The sequence below is a fragment of the Mandrillus leucophaeus genome, unplaced genomic scaffold (genome assembly GCF_000951045.1).
Source record: "Mandrillus leucophaeus isolate KB7577 unplaced genomic scaffold, Mleu.le_1.0 Scaffold279, whole genome shotgun sequence".
NCBI lineage: Eukaryota > Metazoa > Chordata > Mammalia > Primates > Cercopithecidae > Mandrillus > Mandrillus leucophaeus.
Genome location: NW_012102909.1, coordinates 2,671,464 through 2,682,596, shown reverse-complemented (window position 1 = coordinate 2,682,596; position 11,133 = coordinate 2,671,464). Strand labels below are relative to the sequence as shown.

The following is an 11,133-nucleotide window of genomic DNA, read 5'->3' as shown; positions in this document are numbered from 1 at the left end:
AGTTGGAATATGAGCATATATATACATGTAATTTTATATCAGTGGAGTCATACCTTGTTACTGTCTTATCATCTTTTTTCACTTGATTTCACTTGATTGAGGACATTTTCATGTCAATAAATACAGAAAAAAAGGCTGAATTATAGTTCAGTGAGTGGATATATCATACTGCTATTATTCTCTAATATTTAATCCATTTGTTTTACCTGTTATCAATGGGGTCTTCTTTGACTCCCTTAACAAGATAACAATCCCCCTTTCTTTCCTATCTCTCTTCCCTTCTGTATTTTTCTCTATAGCATTTAGCATCACCTGATATATACTCTTCTCATTTATTTGCTTATTGCCTAACTTCCCTCCATTAGAATATAAGCTCCATGTAGACGGGGATTTTTATTTTAAAGATTGTTTTATTATGCTAGAATCAGGCAGCATCCCATTCTGTATCATAGAATGAGTGTTTCTCCCCCTTTTTTTGGAGACAGGGTCTCGCTCTGTCACCCACACTAGAGTGCAGTGGCATGATCTCGACTCACTGCAACTTCCATCTCCTGAGCTTAAGTGATCCTCTTACCTCAGCCTCTCAAGTAATTGGGACTACCGGCATGTGCTGCTTCACCCAGCTATTTTAAAAAATGTTTTCTAACGATGGGGGTCTCACTGTGTGGCCCAGGCTGGTCTCAAACTCGTAGGTTCAAGCAATCCTCCCTCCTCAGCCTCTCAAAGTGCTGGGATTACAGGCGTCAGCCACCATGCCTGGCCCTTTTTTCTTTTATCCATGCTCTATACCTGGTATTGAGAACAGTTCCTGGTACATCATTGATGCTCAATCAATATTTGTTGAGTGAATAAATTTGTTGGACATTTGGTATACTTACTGGGCTTTTTATTTGCAATATTTTGATTATTGTGAGCATTCTGTGATAAACACTTGATATACACATCTCTACATGCTTGTGCACTATCTCTTCAGGATGAATTCCAAGAAATTCACCTGCTGAGTTAAAAGGTATGCATATTTAAAATGTCAATTCATGGAGCCAAACTACCCTTAAGAATGTAAACTTATATTAGCAGCACATGAGATTGCCTGTTTTCCCATGCTTTTGATAACATTGGGTGTTGTATTTTTTGTCTTCTTCATCTAACAGGTAAGACATGGTCTTGTACCACAGTGGTTAAGAATGTGACTTTGGAGCCAGCCTGCTAGGGGATGAATTCTGACTCAGCCATTTACTAACTGGGTGACCTTAGGTAAGTCATTTACCTTCTCTGTCCTTCAATTTCATCGTGGTAAAGTAGGCATAATGATAGTGCCTGTTTTATAGGGTTATTGTGAGGTAATGATAGCACTTATTTTATAGGGTTATTGTGAGGAATAAATCCAAGTAAAATGTTTAGAATAAATAGTAACTGAAACATAGCACTCAATAAGTATGATTTAATTTTCATTTATTTGAATATTAAAGGTTGAATTTTCAGATGTATTTTGGACCTTTCTATTTTTTCTTTAAATCAGTTATTCATGACTTTTGAATTTTTTTTTTTTCCTCTTAGAGACAGGGTCTTGGTTTGTTGTCTAGGCTGCAGTGCAGTGGTGCAATCATAGCTCACTGTAGCCTTGAACTCCTGGGCTCAAGAGATCTTCCTGCCTCAGCCTCGTGAGCAGCTGGGACTACAGGTGCCTGCTGCCACACCCGGCTAATTGTTTTTTTTTTTTTTTTTAGAGATGGGTTCTTGCAGCCCAGACTGATCTTGAACTTTAGACTGAAGTGCTCCTCCCGCCTTGGGCTCCCAAAGCATTGGGGGTTACAGGTGTGAAGCACTGCACCTTGCCTGCACATTTTTTCCAATAATTTTTTTTTATTTGTAAGACTTAACGTGTCGACTATCATATATAATACAGAATTGTTCCCATTTTGTCATTTCCTTTCAACTTTGTTTATGCAGCTTTTTTTCTGTATGCAAATTTTACGTTTTTAGGTAGTCAGAAAATCTCTTCCCTTATAATTTTTCCTGCTACTAGACCAATGTTTAGAAAAAGCATGCTTCCCCACCTCAAAATTATAAAAATAGTTACTTGTTCTTTTTGAGTACTCTGTGTGTTTAAATCTTTTATCTTTAAATTTAAATCTTTGATCCATCTGGTATTTATTTTGATATGAAGAGAGTGGTTGGAATCTGGCTGTATTTCTTTTTTCTTTTCTTTTTTTTTGACGAAGTCTCACTCACTGTTGCCCAGGCTGGAGTGCAGTGGCGTGTTCTCGGCTCACCACAACCTCTGCTTCCCGGGTTCAAGCGATTCTCCTGCCTCAGCCTTGCAAGTACCTGGGACTACAGGCATGTGCCACCATTCCAGGCTAACTTTTGTATTTTTAGTAGAGACTGGGTTTCACTATGTTGGCCAGGCTGGTCTCGAACTTCTGACCTTGTGATCTGCCCGCCTCGGCCTCCGAAAGTGCTGGGATTACAGGCGTGAGCCACCGCGCCCCGCCTTATGTATTTTTTTCAGTTGGGTAGCTGTCCCAAATTCATTCATTAGAGAAGGAGAAGTAAGAGCAGGAGCCTTTAATCTGTTCTCCTCTTCCCTAATTTGAAAGTGGCTTGTTATTTTGAATATCACATCCTCAGAAATAGCAAATCTCCATCTCAGAGAATGGATTTAATGTTTGGATACAGCCAAAGGTCATTTCATTACCAAACCATGAGGTGAATATACCATGTAAAACAGTTTGGGATCAGAACTCACAGTCTGAATTGTAAGTTACGAGACTGTTGTCTCTCTGCTGCAGCTTCTTGGCTGGCTCTGAAGGGTCTTCCAAGGCAGATCCTAACAAGGGGACTGCTTTGAAGGGCCATTGTTCATTTGGAATGATAAAGTCTATGTTGTTCAAAAAACAAGTGCTTGTAGCAGGTATTTTTTCACTCCAACCTGAGAATATTGCTAGGATATTGATAAGGGGTACTGAATGGTAATAAACGTGTGCTCTAGCTCTGCCCTAATCTGCTTATTTCAGAACTCTAGTTTCATTCAGTTTCTTGCCTCTGACTCAAAATGGAGGGAGGGTGATTCTTACATAACAGAACACACCTACATACCCTTTTGGCAACAGCTACCTGCCAGAGATGTTGAAGAAGAGTAGCCAACCTTTACACAACACATATTGTGTGCCAGTCATGGTCCTAAGTATAATACCTTACATGTATAAACTTCTTAGGAGGTTGGTGGTCTGTACCGAATTGAATAGCATCCCCCAAAATTCATGTTGCCCCAGAACCTATGAATGTGATCTTACTTGGAAATACGGTCCTTGCACACTTAATCAAGTTGAGATGAAGTTTAACTGGGAAGTCCTAGTCTAGTGACTGGTGTTGTCATAAGAAGAGAGAGACACAGAGGGAAGATGGCCACATGAAGATGGAGGCAGAGATTGCAGTTATGCTGCTGCCAGCTAAGGAATGGCTGCAGCCCTCCAAGGATTGCCAGCGACCACCAGAAACTAGAAGAGACAAGGAAGGATTCTTCCTAGGGCCTTCAGAGGGAGCATGGCCCTACTGACACCTGGATTTCAGACTTGTAGCTTCCTGAACTGCGAGAGAATAAATTTCTGTTGTTTTAAGCCATGTAGTTTGTGGTAATTTTATGGCAGTCCTAGGTAATTAATGTACACTCTTACCATCTTCATTTTCAGATAAAGGAAACTGAGGCCCAGAGAAGTCAAACACTTTGAGATCTCTGTAGGCCCCTACTGTGCTGGCTGTGCATAGATTCTGTACCTCCTGCTGTTGCTGTTGTTGGCTCTCCACCTTTACCATGGCCATCACGTTCTGACCGTGCTGGAGCTGAGCTGCTGGAATGACTCATTTTTCTTTTTTCTTTTCTTTTTTTTTTTTTTTTTTTGAGACAGAGTTTCGCACTGTCGCCCAGGCTGGAGTGCAGTGGCGCGATCTCAGCTCACTGCAACCTCTGCCTCCCGGGTTCACGCCATTCTCCTGCCTCGGCCTCCAGATGGGACTACAGGCGCCTGCCACCATGCCCGGCTTTTTTAGTGGAGATGGGGTTTCAACATGTTACCCAGGATGGTCTCAATCTCCTGACTTCGTGATCCGCCCACCTCGGCCTCCCAAAGTGCTGGGATTACAGGGGTGAGCGACCCTGCTCGGCCCCTTTTTTTTTTTTTTGGAGACGGAGTCTCGTTCTGTCACCAGGCTGGAGTGCTGTGGCGCAGTCTTGGCTCACTGCAACCTCCGCCTCCCGGGTTTAAGCAATTCTCCTGCCTTGGCCTCTTGAGTAGCTGGGATTACAGGCACACGCCGCCACGCCCACCTAAGTTTTATATTTTTAGTAGAGATGGCATTTCACTGTGTTGGCCAGGATGGTCTCGATCTCTTGACCTTGTGATCCACCTGCCTCAGCCTCCCAAAGTGCTGGGATTACAGGCATGAGCCTCCACACCTGGCCCGTGACTCATTTTTCTAACACATCAGGCCATAGCCTTTCTTCATGTCTTGCCTGCTTCATACCGTAAATCGGAAACTCCTCTCACGAGGCTTCTGACTGTAGCCTGACCATCTCACCCGATCTCTTCTTCAATCCCTCTTCCCCGCTCCCCTTTATTTTCCCTTTCCTATTCTGTCTTTATTTTTACTTTTCGTGCAGTGTCAGAGAAGTGTGGTGACAATGTCGGGGGAGGATCCCCCAGCTGCCTCTGGCAGTTGGTTTTGTACTTCCCACTTCTGGCGTAGTATACCCTCTAGAATTTCTGTCAGTAGACAATTCAGATCTTGTGTTTTTCTTTGGAGCTTTCAAGATCTTGCACATAGCTTATAGTTACATGGCTGTGAACAGAGAAGGGGCAGTTTCATGGTGGCATTGGCTGTGAGGGCACTTACATTGATGAATTCAACCTACCACAGTGGCTGTCTCCCCTGTCAAAGTGAGTGAGGGGATGAGACCATTTTCTGAACCAGCTCATCTCCCTGAATAGCTTCTTGCCTGCCCCTGGGCTTTTCTATTGGCATTTCATTGCTGGCTGTGGAATCTTGCCTCTTTTCCAATAAGACTTTTGGCTTTAGATCCTGTTCTTGTTCTTACCCACTCTCAGTAAACTGAACTCCGGGAACCACATCTCTTGTGTTTGCTGCTGCATCCCAGGACTGAGCAAAGGCCTGATACTTACTAATCCCTCAAGAAATATTTATTGAATGAAGAAATGAATATTGACCTGGAAAGTTCAAACTCTTGGCTTTCCTTGCTTGTTCCTGAAGTTAGAGGCCAGATTAAGAATTTGTTTAACAGTCTTAAGCAATAGAAAAATTATGATGTCCCTCATACTTTCATCCCTCAGTATGTATTTTAAAAACAGTGTAAATGCAAAATAAGTATAAAGAAACCTAGCAAAATGTAAAGAAAATGCAGCAAAATTCTGATTTTTACCATGGTTACCACTTTGATAAATATAAAATAACTTAAAATATTTGTTGTTGTTGTTCTTGTTTTGCCAGTTCCCTGAGCACATGCTGTTGAGTAATCCTGCCTGGACCAGTCCTTCCCTCACCCTAGACTTCACCTTCAGTTCCCCTTTATACCACCTGCTGAAGCTGCCAGCCAGCCTTTTCCACCACCCTCCCTCCCCCAAGGGTGTTTGGCTTCTCAGACCCTAGCCTGAGCTAGTGCCCTTGGCTCACTAGGGTCTTGCCAGGAAAGTCAAAGGAGAACATACATACTGCCAAAGAGTACCTAATAATGAGAATTCCCATGCTGAATTGTGATTTATAGTCAGCATAGCACATGTGTCACATGATTATACTTAGGCTGATTTTAGCCCGAATAATCTGCTTCTGTGATCCTGTATGTGGAAAACCTAGAAATTTCTCTGTGATCCTCCTTCCTGGATCACTAAGAGACAAGACATAGGTTCATTGTACCACCTGTATTAATCTGGGCCTTGTTGAGACCATTTAAAAAAGGTGTGATGCTAGAAGTAAGGTCCAGGCCTCCCACACACAGTTTCAAGGCTGTGACCATAGTCAAATCCTGTTGCTTTGAGTCCAAAGAGTTTAAAATAGTGTTGGAAACCTCCTAGGGAAAACAAAAAAACAACACCATAACTTCCTGGGTAAGGAAGTGACATGTGTTGACTAGAGCAGGAGGGGTAGCCAAGGCTCCAAGTTCTATTCTGGACCTGCTGTTGATTTGAGGTGTGACATTCAGCAATCTGAGCTGATGTTCTGTAGCTCAGATTGGTTTCTCATCTTCCGCAGAGAGAGTGAAAAGAGGCTGTGCTTGCAGTGGAAAAGGTGAATACTGGTCTCTTGTCCTTTAGGAGAACCTCACCATTGCACATCCTGCCTCTCATTTGAATTTCCAGGCTTCTTTTTTAGAGTCTCGCTCTGTCGCCCAGCTTGGAGTGCAGTGGTGTGATCTTGGCTCACTGCAATCTCTGCCTCTGGGTTTAAGTGATTCTCTCACCTCAGCCTCCCAAGTAGCTGAAATTATAGGTGTGTGCCATCATGCCTGGCTAATTTTTGTTTTTTAGTAGAGATGGGGTTTCACCATGTTGGCCAGGCTTGTCTCGAACTCCTGACCTCAATTGATCCACCTGCCTCGGCCTCCCAACCAGGCTTCTTTTTTAAATGCAGAAATACCCCCCAACCCAGAGTTAGTATAGAAACCCAGCAATGTTGTTTATGTTTTACTTGAATTCATTTCATCAGAATTGCATTCCTTTTAACAGTGTGATTAGATCAGCTCTTGTAGGGGATGGCAGCTTCAATAGGGTTTAGGAAAGAAAAGGAAGATTTGTGTGGGGCACACACATTGGCTTTGATAGCTTGAGGATACCAGGTACATGATAGTTCAGATGGATAACAGAAACTTGTGTCCGTTGAGAGCCAGGCATGTATTAGATGCTTTCATATATAATTTAATTGTAGTACAAACCAATAAAGTATTCCCATTTTTTGCACGTGAGCAAGCTGAAAAAGAAGTTATATAACTTGTCCAAGGTCACACAGCTAATAAAAGGGCTGAGCTAGGATTTATTTCTCCTCAAGTCTGTACAACGCCAAAACCCATGCTGTTTTCACAGAGCTTTTCTGTCCCTGGTGAGATTTAGGAAAGGGTGGGAGAAAGAAGGGTGATGAGATGCTGTCTTTACCTACCTCGCGATTTTGCTTGTTGGTACGTGTTTAGCTAGAACATTCTGTTTATAGAGTACTAGATTCTATATATAGAGATGCTGCAACAACATATGTGGGAAAGATACCAATTGGCTGTAGGTGAGGATTTCAAGAAGTCTTTGTTCTTCATCACAGTGTAGGCCACACGTGTCAAAACACCACTGGTAATTGGTTTGCTACTAAAGTGGCTCTGTCCTATCATCTACATAAAATCTGTTGATGTGGCTCACAAAGTCAGCTGTGATGGGGCTAGAGGTGAGGGTGTGGTGTGTTATTGCATGTACTGGAGCTGGTGGCACCTGTTGTGTGACTGTTAACATTGAATGATTAGTGAGTAAATAAGAGGTGTCTCGGCCAGGCGCGGTGGCTCACACCTGTAATCCCAGCACTTTGGGAGGCCGAGGCGGGCGGATTACCTGATGTCGGTACTTTGAGACGAGCCTGACTGACATGGAGAAACCCTGTCTCTACTAAAAATACAAAATTAGCTGGGCATGGTGGCTCATGTCTGTAATCCCAGCCACTTGGGAGGCTGTGGCAGGAGAATCGCCTGAACCCGGGAGGCAGTGGTTGCCATGAGCCGAGATCGTGTCATTGCACTCTAGCCTGGGCAACAAGAGTGAAACTCCGTCTCAGAAAACAAACAAAAAATTATGTGTGTCTCTTTTTTTCTTTTCCAAGGGAGACAGATAGCAGTGGGTGCTGGCACACATTCAGGGATCCTGGCCCCTGGGCTAGCGGAAGAGATGGCTTGAAGGTGTCAGGTGATGGAATACAAAGAGCTGGTCTGTCAAGTGGTATAATTTCAGGCACCAAGAATGTGTCCTGCCCCTCAAAAACTTGCCCTGGCTGTTTGCTATTGCTTGGAATCCCACAATTGAAATTTCTTTTTCTTGATTTAAATCTTTGAGACCCTGTTAAAAATGAAGAGACTCCAGGAAGGGTTTTGATTGTGAAACATCTTGGTCATGTTAAGTGGAAGTGTGAATGAGTTTATAAGATTGATTTCTGAGAACTAGACTGAGGAAGGGATAGAGAGGAGAAGGCACTGTGCTCCTAGTTGTAGGGACAGGAAGGAGACGCCAATGAGTTTGAGATAAAGGCCTTGAAGAGAGATGCTGGGTCCCTAAAGAAATACTTGGTTTCCTTCGCAGTTTTGTCTGAGAAAAAACAAGCAGCTGAGGGTGATGGTTATGGAGGCCCATGACCCCCAAAGAGGGTATGCTGAGTAGACAGATTTCCCACCAGCGCGTTCGGATGGAGGCACAGTGTTGTGTGGAGAGCTGCTGACAGCTAGAATGTAACCAGGAGTGCTGGACCTTTGGGTCTATGGTTTACTGTGATGTCCTCAGACAAGACTGTCACAGATCTTAGAAGGGGGGAGGCACAGCTTCCGAGAAATGATGCAAAATGGTGGCGCAAAAGAGGCCACCAGTGGCAACAAGGGTAGGGCATTTCCTTCGTGGCTGGTGGTCACGGACGACTTCTGGTCTCAATTTCCCAATGAGCTATGCTAAGAGCTTTACCGGAAAGCAAAATAAGCCATGCCAGAAGCAATGACAAAGCACTTGAGGTGTCCATGCAAAGGTACAGTTCTCCTTGTGCACTAATTTTGTGGAGCCAAAATAGCTGATCCAGAAGCTGTGAAGATAGTCCCTGTGATTAAGACATACAACTTTTTTTTTTTTTTTTTTTTTTTGAGACAGAGTCTCACTCTGCCACCCAGGCTGGAGTGCGGTAGAGCAATCTTGGCTCACTGCAACTTCCACCTCCTGGGTTTAAGTGATCCTCCTGCCTTAGCGTCCCAAGTAGCTGGGATTACAGGCGTGCACCACCACACTCAGGTAATTTTTGTATTTTTAGTAGAGATGGGGTTTCACCTTGTTGGCCAGGCTGGTCTCGAACTCCTGGCCTCAGGTGATACACCCACCTTGGCCTCCCAAAGAAGGCATACGACTTTATTGGCCTGAGTTCTGCCAAAGAGAGACCCTTCCTAGTTGACTTGGCATCATCTTTCATTCACCAGTGCTCTCTAACTGCCTTTATGATTAGAATTCTCACAGCATTTTCTCCCCTAAGGGCATATTTTGCAGAGGCAACTCAAATCTCAGTGCCTTTCTGAGCTCCTTACAATTGGGTTTATAGATGCCTCCACCCTGAGGTTCAATTTCACTGTCCGTATTCCTATCCTAAGTCTAGAGCACCTTATTTTTGATCCAGACTTTTGGCTTTACTGAGGACTCTTGGGTTGTAGCTAATTTTTTTGGACACATTTCCCTAGTGGGCAGCCTAGGAACGGCCTCTCCTCCCTATCCCCCAAGTTTGGCAAGGTCTGTACCTCCTACCTTAATGGAATCAGCACTACTTGAGATTTCTGAACCTCCCACACCATTTTCTCTCCTCTCAACCCCTGCAGCCTCATACATGAGGTCTAGTGGAAAGCAGGATCTGCTGATCACTAGGATATTAGAACCAGTGTCTCCAGTAGGAAGGAACTCCTGGGCATGTGTTCTGTGCCCTGAATGACAGCTCTCTGCCTATCAGTTTCTGCTTTCCCGCCGTCTCACCTTTATTTTGACTTTTACCTAGAAATACAAGCGTTGTCTTGTTTCTCTGCCTGGACTTCCTAACCCTGTCCAGGACTAAAGCCCTGCTGTCAGTCCCTCACCAGGGACTGTCCACCCTTCCCCTGGCCAGGTCACTTATCTGATACTAGAGCCTTTTCTTGCATCTAGGCTTTAGTAGGTAGAGTTCTGTCCATGCACAGATCTCCCTGTGTTGACCACCTTGAACTTTGCCATCTACTCTTTGGGCTAATTAGATGTCATGCTAGTCTGTCCCGCTGCCTTCTAGAACAAGGCTCTTAGCTTCGTTGAGCTCTTGCCCTGGATTTCATGTTAGCTGTCCAGCTGCCTCCACCTCGAAAAGAGCTTTTAATATGCATTGTAAAACTCCAAAAGGGAAGTAGAATATGTAACATTTTTCAAACGTATTTAACTAGAGATCCTTTTTTTTTTCCTGAAGGAATATTTATTAAAATCTTACAGAATATGTGTTTGGTGGAGTACAGTTTTGGAAAGAGTGAATATTTATTCCAAAGGAATGGACATCAAATGGAGTAATTCCAGATGAAGATAATGTTACTATTTCCTGTGTGTCTGCAAAAGGATAGATAGCTCTAATCCACAATGGAACTCTGAAAGGAGGAGGAAGGAAGAATTCTGCATTCTTTCGTCCACTTTGAATCCTCTTCTCCATCCCAGTGGAAACAGGAAGTGGTAAATGCTATGGTGCCATCATGGCCATGGCCATCACTGGCTTCTGGATACAAGATAGGAGGGCTTCTCTGAGGCTCTCTTCCCTAGGTTGGACCTCCGTCAGAATTTCTCTAGAGCACTTCTGAGCACACTTCCTTCTACTCTGGGACTATATTCATCTCAGCATCAGTCTCAAGTCTTACTGCTAGTTCAGGATTTTGACGTTACACGTGGGGATCAGTGCCAAATGGGAAGTAGCTCATTTTTATGGAATGGGTATGACATCAATTTTCTACCTTCCCTATTAAATTTCTCTTCTATATCTTATGGGCAGTCTAGACTATAATATTTTTTCAATCCTTGAATTTGAGATAAGCTCATGCTCTGTGGGCAGGGTGGTGTTACAGGTGGGTTGCCATTTAAATCTGACTGGGTGGGTGACCAAGTACCAGGAATTGAAGCTGACATAACTAGTAACCAAAGAGCAAGCCAGTTACTTCCCCTGCATGCCATTCCCAACCAACACAGCTAGGGAAAGATCACCTGAAAGAAATCTCTAAGACTTCTGATGAAGAAATTACTGGGTCCTCTTGACACCCTCATATATGTGTCTTTATTGTCGTGAGTGAGATCTATTAGTTGGCTGATCTCAACTCAGATAGTTGGCTTAGCTAATCATAAGACAAACTAGATG

General features: G+C 43.6%; 1 long non-coding RNA gene across 1 annotated transcript; it reads left to right on the top strand.

Annotated features, from left to right (window-relative positions):
• The first annotated feature begins 1,149 nt into the window (after nucleotides 1–1,149).
• On the top strand, nucleotides 1,150–7,040 carry LOC105543214. The gene is made up of 2 exons (XR_001006593.1): nucleotides 1,150–1,254; nucleotides 5,506–7,040. It is a non-coding gene; the product is annotated as an uncharacterized LOC105543214 (long non-coding RNA).
• The last annotated feature ends 4,093 nt before the right edge of the window (nucleotides 7,041–11,133 follow it).